Raw genomic sequence first — 12,108 nt, 5'->3', positions numbered from 1 at the left:
GAAGTTGAGTAGCGAATACCTGTGTGTTAGGAACTGATTTACTGAAGAATTTTTTTGGCATAAATCGGAATTCTGTGCATTAAACCACTTCATGTGTTCCCATAACAAGAAGCATTATCTTGTGCATACCGTCTTAAGATTACAGGGCTTTGGAACAGTAACCCATTAGATTATGCTACCAGCCACACTCGCTTGTGGTCTCAAATGGTTACGTGGGATGAGTATTTACTCGCTCCTAGTGACCTCACTCTCACATGCAGTTTTCCTTTCAAAACATTCAATGTGAGCTATCCTCTTCGTGAGGAATGGTTGTCTGGTTGTCTGGAACGACAACTTGATGAACACATCGTTTGTTATACGGACGGTTCTCTGTTGAATGGTCGTGCTGGTGCTGGTGTCTACTGTCGTGAAATGAGGCTGGAGCTGTCTCTTTCACTTGGTAGATACTGTACTGTGTTCCAAGCAGAAATCTACGCAATTCTGTGTGGAGTACAATCGGCACTTCAGTAGAGGATCTGTGGTAAACGTATTTATTTTTGTTCCGACAGTCAGGCAGCCTTAAAAGCACTCAGTTCGAATGACTCACGGTCGAATCTAGTGATCGCATGTCGAACTCAAATTGAAGACCTCAGCATTTCAAATGCTGTTTACTTCTTCTGGGTACCCGGTCATTCTGGTATTACTGGAAATGAATGGGCTGATGAGTTGGCTAGAGCTGGTGCAACGAATGATTTCGTTGGTCCTGAACCAGCTTTACCACTTTCAACTAGTTGGATAAAGAACAAGATTCGTTCTTGGGCTGCATCCAAACATGCCAGCTACTGGTGCAGCTTGCAAACTTGCGCTCAGACAAAAGCATTTCTACCAGATTTAAATCTGAAAATGTCAAAGTGTCTACTGTATTTCTCCAAGCATCATTGCAGTATTCTGGTCAGAGCTCTGACTGGACAATGCAAACTCAATTATCACATGGCTACTATTCAACGTGCTGAGTATTATTCGTGTGATTTGTGTGAATGCGATTATGGTACTTCACGGGTTTTTGGTTCTCCATACATGGTTGAATCTGTGTATGCGGAGCTAAAATTGAAGGATAATCTCTCGTTTCTTACCCAATGTGGTAAGGAGCTATAGTCAGAAGGGTTCATCGTTCTTCTTGGAGTGAATGAATCCCTTCTGTATTCACCTTAAATACGGTTTAGCAGATTGTTTGGCATCTATTAGGGAGTACCGAATTTACTTCTGCTCGTACATACTGCGAATCGTTCTGCATTCTTCCGGGAGTGCAGAATTGTGTCGCTTTTGTAAGATCTCTAAATCCTCTCGGGGGTTGGAGGTTTTATTAATAGCAGACTGTTCGGGACCTCGTAGAGGTCCAGAAATTACTTCTGCTTCCACTAAATGTGATCCTCAGCAGATTGTTCAGCATCCCTTAGGGGTGCAGAATTTACTTCTGCTTTTATGTGTTTTTGTGTCGTCAATTTTTCCCATCCTCCTAGTCCAACCATTACCATTTCCTTTCAATCCTTCCCTCTTATATATCGGTGAAATGATGCTAAAAACAAATTGATGGCAAGGCACAAATCTCCAAATATCAAGGGGAACGTGACATTTGAGCCAATTTGTTCTGATTCCTGATACTAGCCATTTGGAGATTTTTTGAGTTGGGGCCCCTACTGAAGAAATGATTTCCCTTATTTCGTTACCAGGTTTAAGAACCTTTGGTAGTCCTTTTATTTTGGATAAAGAGGGGTTAGAAACTTTGAGACTACTGAGATTGATATCGTTTTATCTACTTTTTTAATAATATCTGATAGGGGGTCGGCTCTTTGTTCCCTATAAGGGCCGTCATTGATTTTTTGGGTTATCGGATTGTCATAATCTTCTTTGTCCATAATTACCACTTTGTTTCCCTTATCAGCCTTAACATAAAATACAGGTTTTTCCCGCAATTGTTCCACTAGTTCTTTATCACCCATATTTTGTTGATTTTTCTATGAAGTATTTTTAATGATATCATCTACAATAGTTCTGGCATCATTAATTTGAGAAAAAGAATGATTACAGTAATTTAGGGCTGTTTCTACGTCTATAATAACTTGTTCGAGGTTTACTTTAGAAGAAATTGCATAATTTAACCCTAGATTGAGAAGTTTTGTTTGTACGTCTTCGTTAGGAAGTCTTCTAAAAACTGTATCGGAGGTTTTGGGGGTCGGCGTGTGGAATTTTTGAAAGATAAATATTCGAATTTTTTGTGAAGAAAAATTCGTTTGCGCTCCAATTCGCAATGTTCTGCAAATTTAATTTTGCTTAGGAAAATTCCGAAACCTTGAGGATATTGTTTCGCTAATTTTAAATGAAGATTATTACATTCCAAAGTTTTCACGTTCAGAATGCTAAACAATTTTTTAGTTTTCTCAGAATCAGAATTTCGTGTTGAATTTTATTTTGAATATATTTAGAAAAAGATCTCCCACCCTTTACCGTGCAGCACGTGGGAGTTAATCCCAATCTACTGCATTTTTTCAAAAATAAACCTATTAGGAGTGTAATGTGTAATGACGTGACATAGTAAAATTCAACGGTACAACAACAGTACTATTAGTGAAATTTATACCCTTTTCCGCAAGCCAATTGAGAGTGGTTTTGGCATAGTGAGCCGACGCTAATTTCGGCCAAAACAGTGGAGGTGTACTGTGCTTCTTATATAAAGGCAGCAATCTCTTCTGGAGACACTCAGATCGATAGATTTCTGCATTTATAGTTCCGGTAGTGTAAAAAATGGTTGACTTCAAACCACAGGAACATATTGCTTGCCATACCAGTACCTTTCGACCGAATTTCTCCACTTGAATCGACCTGTCCGCATCGCTCACATCCTTCCCAACGACGACAGTAAAGTATTGTGGACCTGGAAGGGTTTTTTGAGTCCTCCTTTACATAAGTCTCATCGTCCATCAAAACGCATGGATTCGGACACTGCAAAAGACGCGAATACAATTTCTTCTGTTCTACACTTTGTTTCGAGATTTTCTGCTTCTTGTAGGTCTTCAGGTGATTTCGCCTCTTGGTACACTAGATCATTCCGACAATCGTTCCTGCTTTTTTGGCCAAATCACGTATTGACATTGATTTGTTCTTCATTATTAGAGATACATCTTTCTGGTCCTGTTTCGGGTTGGAAGAACCGGGTTTTCTGCCTCTTTCTGGTAGCTCATCCAAAGAATAGTGTTCCCCAAACTTATTAATGATGGTTTAAACACTGCCATAATGAATTCCAAACCGCTTCGCCAATTTTCGCATAGTAATACCCTTCTCGCTTAGCCATGTTTCCAGAACCTTAATTTTCACTTCCTTTTCAATACGCGACATTTTGAAAATGCAGAATTTTAACCGCTCAAACAAGTAAACAAACGAAAGCTGACAGCCAAACGCACAGTATGCTGGGATCTGAGCATAAAAATCCATCACAAATACATGCGTTCAACACAAATTTTCGATACACTCCTTACATTGTTTCTCATGTGATTCACGTTGAACTAGCGATTCAATTCAGAACAGTCTAGACTATTCAAAGGTATGCGAAGAAAATAAAAATATAGCAGCCAACTTTTTCGACATCGTAGTTCCATAATAAGACAACAATCTACTGATTATTTCATGGAAAAGAATTTCGTACATAAACAGAATTGAATTAGACAACTGAATTTACTATTGTCTGAAAACTATCTCATTGCTGCAGATAAAACATGACTTGAGGGGTAGAGTTTTAAACATAAAAAGGAAAGTTTTTCAGATTCAGTTAAATTTAATATAAGCAGTACTTTAAACTTTCTAATGTGATAGACCGGCGAAAACCGTGTTCAACTTTTCTAGAACAAAAATCGTGCAGTCCGACTGTTTGGATTTGACCCACTTGGGTTGTCTTTCTCTCTCTCTTTCTTCCTATCCATCTACTAGTGAATAACCGGAGATGTATCAAAAAACTTAGTTGGGCATTACTTTTTAATGCCGACAACCGCTCGGAAGTGAAACAAAGACAAAAAACACACGCCAGTGGGACTGGAAGAAGATAAATGACCACCACCAAGCCGATTCCAACCCAGCGACGCGTCAGTGTCACGAGGGAAATGGGAAATGAACGAATCCAGACTCACATGCTCGGGATAAAGCTTTTTCTGCGGCAGACAGATAAATGGGCCGCCGCGAGAAACTTCCATTAGGCAAAGAAAGTTTCGTTAATTCGGCCGCATGGGAAGAAAAAGGCAGACGAAAAGCGCACAAACAAATTGTGGAATTAGATTTTATTGCTTAATTTAGAAAATAATTGCAAGGTGCGTGCCGGGAAAGTTAACCGCAAACTCGGAAACTATCTTGAGCTCAGATGGGGACGACATCGCATCTGTTTTTTTGGCATTAAAAATGCCTTACTCTTCACTATATGGGGTCGGGTGTCAATTAAAAGTTTCGAAAATAGTCGCGTAACCTTTTTGTGTCATAATTTTGAACGTTAATAGCTCGGTCATTTGTTGATGGATTGTTATAATTTAAAAACCAATCGATTCGGAAACTTTTAACTTAAACATGTATGACGACGTCGTTTCAGTATTTCAATAGTAAACTATTGAAAAAATGGTTGGAATCGACCTATGTTTTCATCCACCAATCCCTGTTGTACAAAATGACGTCAACTTTTTGTTCAGCATAGGAGGCTTTGCGTCATGCATAAAAAACACCGTATCGTTATGCGTAGTATGAAGAGAAATCTATAAATATAGGCTGCAAAATATTTCTTTGCCTAGTCGACGATTGACTGTGAATGAAACAAGTAGCTCGTCCAGTGAGCTGATGACTGGATTGTATATGCGTTCACTTGATGGATTGTCGCTTTTGCTTTATGTGTTGGTGAAATTTCCTGTTGTCTGCGCAACACCGTGTTCGCTTGAGTATCTTATATATCATCTAGCTATTGAAGAACCGAATCAGCGTGGTAACCGATTCTTTTGAAATATCCCATGTATTTAGCAAATTTTTGGTCGATTTTGCCATTAAAAATGCCTTACACTTCGCTTCCCGAGGCTGGGTGTCAATTTAAAACATGCAAAACTTATCGCGTAACATTCTTCTGTCATAATTTTGAACGCTTTTAACTCAGTCATTTGTTGATGGATTTATTTAATTAAACAACTAATCGATTTGGAAACATTAAACTTAAACTTATGAGATAACGTCGTTTGAATATTTCAATTGCATACCATTGAAAAATTGGTTTGAATTGAGTATTTTATTTTGGTTCTCTGGTAACTATCAGGCCAAATTAGAATTATTGGCGATAGATTTTTCGGATCTAATTTGCAGCGCTTGTTCCTCGATAATTTGTTAATGGATTTTCCTAATTTAAATGATTCCAAAGCTTCAATACTGTAAGCTTAAAAATGTTTTACTTTGTCAACGGATCGGTTTGCTTACTTAAATCTTCATTCCCATACGAACAAAACGTGACAATGTGACTGAACAAGCTGTTGTCCAACCAGGAACTAAACGCTTTAAAAGATTCAAAATTACATTCTGAAATTTATCTAGAAGCGGCCTCCTCGATTTAGTAGTATAAATGAGTTCCACAGTTGTATTTATTATGTATTTATTATGAAGACACTAGAAACGATCCATTTTTAATGTTATTGTGCTCGGTCGTGTCTTGAATACAACCCTCTAATTTTTTCTTTCTCAGAACCGATTCATTCGAGGTGACATCAGCTGTCAATTGACAATAGTACTAACAAATTAAGCTACCTAGAAAACAGCAGTTCTCGAGCTTAACACGTTCAACAAAGAAGATGACTTTAATCTAATTAAATTAAAAAAAACTTCCATTAGATACATACACATCCTGTCCATGCTGCCGCATATCTTCATTACGCTTCTTCTGGTTCTGTTGTTTTTCACTTAAATCGGCCATATCCTGTGGCTACTGCCGGTACTATTCCTTGATTATCGCACTGTGGACGAAAACGTGAGCTGTTCTGCTGGCTCCTCTTCGTTTTTGTTTTCAAGAACTCACTTTTCCACTTCCACTGACAAAGCACCACTATTTTTCACTAGCGAATTTCTAAAAGAGCAGCAGCAGCAGCAGTGTTTGGTGAATTAATCATAAACTTCACTAGAGCGAACATTAAGGGAAAAAAAGAACTAGAAAGAAAACAAACGACGCACAGTTGACATTAATGTTACTGTTGGTGATGATGACTATGTTCGGGGTCCGCCTGCTTTGTTATGTTGTTTTAATAAAAAAAAATGCACCGCCACTAAACCATTCGCTGTCTCGTTCGTTGTCACAGATAGTCGCCAGGCAGAGTAGAGCAGAGCAGAGCAGCACGCCGGGAAAGGGTGACTTGAAATTTATGATGATCCTGCTTTGCACTTTCTATTCGCACACAGTGCCAACTCGATTGCAGTCAGTTGTGTACCGTTCGAGGGGGTGTCATTGATCTGCGGTCAAAAATTGCATAACCACGAAAGCAAAGAAAATGTTTTGTTTGTAATATTATTTTGCATTTCCGTAAGGTGCTTGACCGTATCAATTCGCCCAAGGGCACCCCACGGCACTGTATCCGGGAATGAGTTGCGTTAGTACATGGGAAATGCGTTTCGGGACTGAATTGCATCGTCCGCTCGCTAGTTTTACACAAAAGAATAAGAATGAAAAAAAGCAACGCTTGCAAACGTGGAGGAGAAATTTATTGCTTTGGTATTAGTTTAAGTCCGTGTGAGCTACGCGTTCGGGAGTTCCGACACGGTAAACTTTGCTGTGGAGTTTTTTGTTTGTTTGCTTGTTCGGATCTGGGAAGTGTGAAGTGCACTCCCGAATGACATCGCGTTAGGTGATTTGTGTTGCGTGCCGCAAAGGGTTAACAAATTCTTGAGTTGTTTTATTTTGTCGCAAAATGAAAAATGTTCACCATTTTTGAACAGATGGGTGTTGTTCTAGCGTCGACGTATCGACTCCGGCAGTTGGTCTTCTTGAAGGGAGGTAAACAAAAATTAAAACAATTGCTTTTGACTTATATCTTTCTCTCGCTTAAGATTCAGACCATCATTCATATCCAAACCGAGGAAATCAGGATGTCAATAGTTGGTGTCCTACAGATGGTCGAATGACCAATTGATAAAAAACCTTTTCAGGCAAATATACAAATTTCAGAGAAGGAATATAATTCCCAAGCCATCCGTTGATTCCCTAAAATAATTGATTGTAAGTTTATGTAACCCCGACTTTAACCATTCCCAAGAATAATTTTAACTTAGTGAATTTACTTTCAAGAGTGCGTAATTACACAAATTACCTCTAAAAGGATTAAAAACATTCAACGCTATTCCGAAAAAAATATGATCTTAATTTTAACTTAGTGAATTTACTTTCAAGAGTGCGTAATTACACAAATTATTTTAGTGCAGATCGAACAAGGACGCTTTACAAAATTTTTATCCATCTATGGTATAATGTTCTAGTTCCCAATTCTCAGTGTTTTGGCCGTATGCTGAGGTTTTATGTGGCGTTTAGCTTCTAACGTGGATGACAGTAGAGAAACATTGGATACACACTTTTAATTTTAAGTACCATTCCTCGAAGACTGGTACTCGTTCCCATTCTGAATGCAGTTTAATCTTAACCAAACAACTGCAAAATTTCGAGTCGATTTCGGATTTCCTCGACTGAAGTGAATACCGAAATATGCATAAACAAATGGAGCTGGATTTCCCATTATTGTCCGAAAAATTACAAACATGAACTTAGCAAAGCGCCTCTTAACGATGATAAGGGGACGGGTATAGCGTGATGGGTAAGTCGATGCCTTTCACGCAGCCCGCCTGGGTTCGATTCCCAACCCCGCACATAGGGTCAGAAAGTTTTTCTGGCCCGAAGAGGCGAATGACATTAATGTTAAAGCCTCTACAATTGAAACAAAAAAAAAAAAAAAAACAACGATGATAACGCAAATAGGTGAATAATTTGTTGCTAATTAGTTACGGTAATTTTGAAATTTTTGCTCAATTTTTTATTATTTTTTTTAGTACTTCGCTAAGTTTATTTGAAGTGAACGTAGCACCTCTCCCAAATAAGCTTGAAAACAAATCGAAACCCAGTGGCAATGTTCATTTTTTGAAATATTTTTCAGTATTTCGCTTAGTTCATATGAAATTAACGAAGCACCTTTCTCAAATAAGCTAACAAATAACAAATCGGTTGCAGCAAAGTATTCGAAAAAATTGAACATCAAAATAAAAACTACCTCAACTGATTGACAAATTTATCCACTGGGTTTCGATTTGTTCCCAAGATTCTGTTAGAAAGTTAACTTAATGAGAACTTAGTTCTTAACTTCATATGAACATTGCGAAGTACTAAAAAAAATTTAGCGACGAATTCAAAATACCTGTAATTAATTGAAAAATTATTCCCTTAATTTCGAGTTGTTTTCGAGCTCGTTCACGAGGGCTGCTTCATCAACTTTATATGAACTTAGCGAAAAATAAGAAAAAATAAAATATATAAATAAAGCAACAAATTCAAAACTACCCTAACCAATTAGACACTAATAAGCAACAAATTATCCACTGGGTTTCGAATTGTTTTCAAGCTAATTTTTTCAACTTTATTTTGAGTACTTTGCTAAGTTCATATGAAGTTAACAAAGCACCAACTTCATATAAACTTTGCATAGTACTCAGAAAAATTGAGCAACAACACTGGGTTTCGATTTGTTTTCAAGCTTATTTTTAGGAGGGTGCTTCGTTAACTTCATATGAACGAAGTACTACAAAAAAATGAGTGGCTCAATTCTAACTAATTAGCAACAAATTATTAATCTATTTGTATTATCATCGGTGATAGATGCTTCGTTAAGCTCATGTTCATCAAACATTTTTTGATCAATGTCAGCGGATATGGCCGAGCGTTGTCGTGACGGAAAAGTATTCAATTCTTGTTTCATATTGAAACCAATTTTTGTTCCAAAACTGGATTTTGATCAATTAGAATTATTTTCAACATAGAAAGAAATACTCATTTGTATTTTTGAATTTTTACGAAACTTTCTTAATTGTAATGTACTCAAAGGAGATACTAATTGGTTCTATACTTTATGTTTCGTCTTCGACTCGTCAGTACATAACATGTTGAACTGTTATGTAACCTAGCAGCTCAACATAAACCGCTAGGCAGACATAGAGTTTCTGCTACTTACAGAACACTTTTTTTAATTTGCACCGAAGTGCAACGTCTTTACTGTCGTGTCGAACGTAAACGAGTTTCGACTTAAACTGGCCGATTCAGGTGATGGTCATTTAGGGGTTATCCTATTTTGTGCATCGGGCACATAACCGATTTACTCTTTGTACAAACCAAAAACCCCTAAATGTACCCTAAATGTACCTACTACCTTCCAAGTGCAATAATTATCTGTACTTAGAAATCTGTTGGATCGATCCTATGTTATGCTGGATCATATGAACGCTTATTTTTGTGGACCAAGAAACGCAAAACACACATTGTATCACATTAGCAAAACATATGTGTAAACGTTTTTCATTAAAAGGGGCCAGAAATCATTCACAATCAAGTTCAAGTGAGGCAATTATTGTAGCGGCTTTTGGTGACGTTAAAGGATTCTGTCGAAAAGTTTTTGTGAAGGAATTGGTGAAAATAGAGTCTAAACCAAAAACGCCAGCCAAAATATTAGTTACTTATTATAAAAAAATAATTTGAAGTAGGGACTTGTATCTATTTGATACAAAGAACCGATTCAATTGGAACCGGCCATTACTTTTCGAATATGTCTCGCTTTAATTAGGTTGAGAAAGAATTTCATTTAGAGAAACTCAATGTCACTTGAACTATAATTTTACTTCGGTTAGTTCGTAGTTTGTTCGACAACATTCTCGAAACCGAAAGTATCAGCAATAATACATTTAGACTTGGTCATTGGTTACTTTTTGAAAAAAAAGTGCGAATAGAAAAAAAAAAGGCGGGTGGGTAATGTCACAGACATAACTGGAGGACGTGAATACGAATAAAACTGACATTCTTCTTTCACACTTCCGAATATGGATAATCGTTCGTATAAGTTGATTGTGTAAATTTTGCAACTTTTAGTGCTTCGCTTCCGGAATTGAAATGGTGCATCTATTGACGACAAACATACGCGACTATACAATTAAAAAATACGGAAAAAACGAGAGTATTTTTATACTTAGTAGGGTTGATTTTCGCATAATCGTTTGGAACTAATTTATCTGATGTTTAGAACATTTGAGCACTTTTTGCCATCATTTATTTATCTACAAGAGAACCAAAATTGTGGAATAGGGATTCAGAAATTTAAACTGAATTCAAGAACTTCGAAATATGGAACAAAATCCAGAATTCCGTTGTAAAATTCTGGCTCGGTATACAAATGAAGAATTTAGTTCTAGATTTATGAAACTGAAATCATTTTTAGACCCTGGTCGGGAATTAAGTTCTAAAACTGAATTCTGAACTTGAATTCCGAACCTGAATAGAGGAACTGAATTCAGATCTAAAATCTTATTCCAGAATTCAAGTTCCAGCATGCACGCTCTGAATTCTGGAAATGAGTTCTGAAACTCAATTTTGGAATGTAGGAATTGAATTCTGGTTCAGTCACTTTCAAATTTTAGGTTTGGAGTTTAGATCTAGTATTTAGTTCCAGAAATCAGATCTTAATTTCGTATCGTGAAATTCTAAGTTAAAATTCCAAATAAAATTTCTGGATTCGAATTCCGAATATAAATTTACGGGACTACATTCATAACAAAGATCTAGTCAAGAAACCAGTTCCAGAATCTAGAAATTTGTTCCAGAGTCATAGTTTCAATTTTGAACCTGTAATCTAGAACTAAAGTCGGAAACTAAATAATAAACCTGAAATTAACCAGATTGTCATAGCAAGGCCATCGTTACCTTTTATAAATTTAAAAATTATCACAGAAGTGTTCGCTCACTAGCACGCACCAGTGATCACTTGGGTGTGTTTAGGCGAGAACGCATGAGAGCGATTCATGCGAAGAGAATGTATTTCACTCGCACCAGCTGCTTCAACCACAAGCACACACTCAAATTTTGTCTATTCGCCACTGAGAAGAAGTGCGCTTTCTTTTTTGTGTGATGTTCGCTTCTTGCATCCTCTGTGTAGACATAAATCTCACACCAGCGTGAAATGTCATCACTGCTTATACCATTATAACTCCTGAACCGAAAGCGACTGCCAATTGATCTTCGAACTCGATCCGCAACCCAATAGTAGCTTTCAAATGAGACTAAGCTTGTTAAGATCGGTTCAACCATCTCCGAGAAAATTGAGCGTATAGAATAAATCTTTGAAAGTGAACACACATACCTTTTCCAATCTCGTCGAGCTGAGTCGAATGGTATATAGTTGTAGGGGTCTCCGGAGCTTCGATCAAAAGACAGTTTCTTCAGTAATTATATTTCCGGTCTATAAAGAATGACGAAACTCAGGCTTTTTGACTATTTCAAAGCAATTCGAAGTAACAGTAGGATCAAAACAAGAAATAATGAAATGTCTGACCAATGGATATGATTTTTGGAATTGGAATTTACCACATCGAGTTGATTCGTGTACTGTCCGACCTCGCTATCGTTCGTTCGGACCTAACTTAAGCGAAGAAACCTAGCTTTGAGTAGACCAGGCAAACGAGGCGGTTACAGATTTGTATGCAAGAGGTCCGTCTTCGACTCATCAGTGCATCAGAAGATTACGTTGAACTGCTGACGCAAACCCACGGATCAACATAATCCGCTAAGCAGACGTCGAAGACGAAACGTAAACAATTAAACATGTAAAATGATTTAGTGCGCCTAGATTAAAATTTGGGGGTAAAAAAAACTTTTACCCCTTCAAATTATCCAAAGCAACCTGAGCGTTTGAAGCGTTTTTACTTCACAGAAGGTCTGTTTTGGCTGCTGCCGATTAAAGTACTACTCACTTCGCCTGAGACGGGAGCGGGGCATTTCGCCGAAAGGGTCATTTCGCTGAAAGGGTCATTTCGCCGAAAGGAACATTTCAC

The 12,108-nt window shown here is 37.5% G+C and overlaps 1 protein-coding gene across 14 annotated transcripts in view; it reads right to left on the bottom strand.

The window, feature by feature from the left end:
• Positions 1 to 12,108, bottom strand: part of LOC131426954 (uncharacterized protein CG43867) — a 618,008-nt gene that overhangs the window by 57,720 nt on the left and 548,180 nt on the right. The window contains exon 2 of one of the 14 annotated variants that reach the window (XM_058589763.1): positions 5,886 to 6,189. The exons of the other annotated variants lie outside the window; for them this stretch is intronic. The gene's annotated coding sequence lies outside the window, so the exon portion shown is untranslated. The remainder of the gene's footprint in view (positions 1 to 5,885; positions 6,190 to 12,108) is intronic. 14 annotated transcript variants of the gene reach the window in all.

The sequence above is a fragment of the Malaya genurostris genome, chromosome 2 (genome assembly GCF_030247185.1).
Source record: "Malaya genurostris strain Urasoe2022 chromosome 2, Malgen_1.1, whole genome shotgun sequence".
In the NCBI taxonomy this organism is placed as follows: Eukaryota; Metazoa; Arthropoda; class Insecta; order Diptera; family Culicidae; genus Malaya; species Malaya genurostris.
This window is presented reverse-complemented; position numbering and strand designations above follow the sequence as displayed.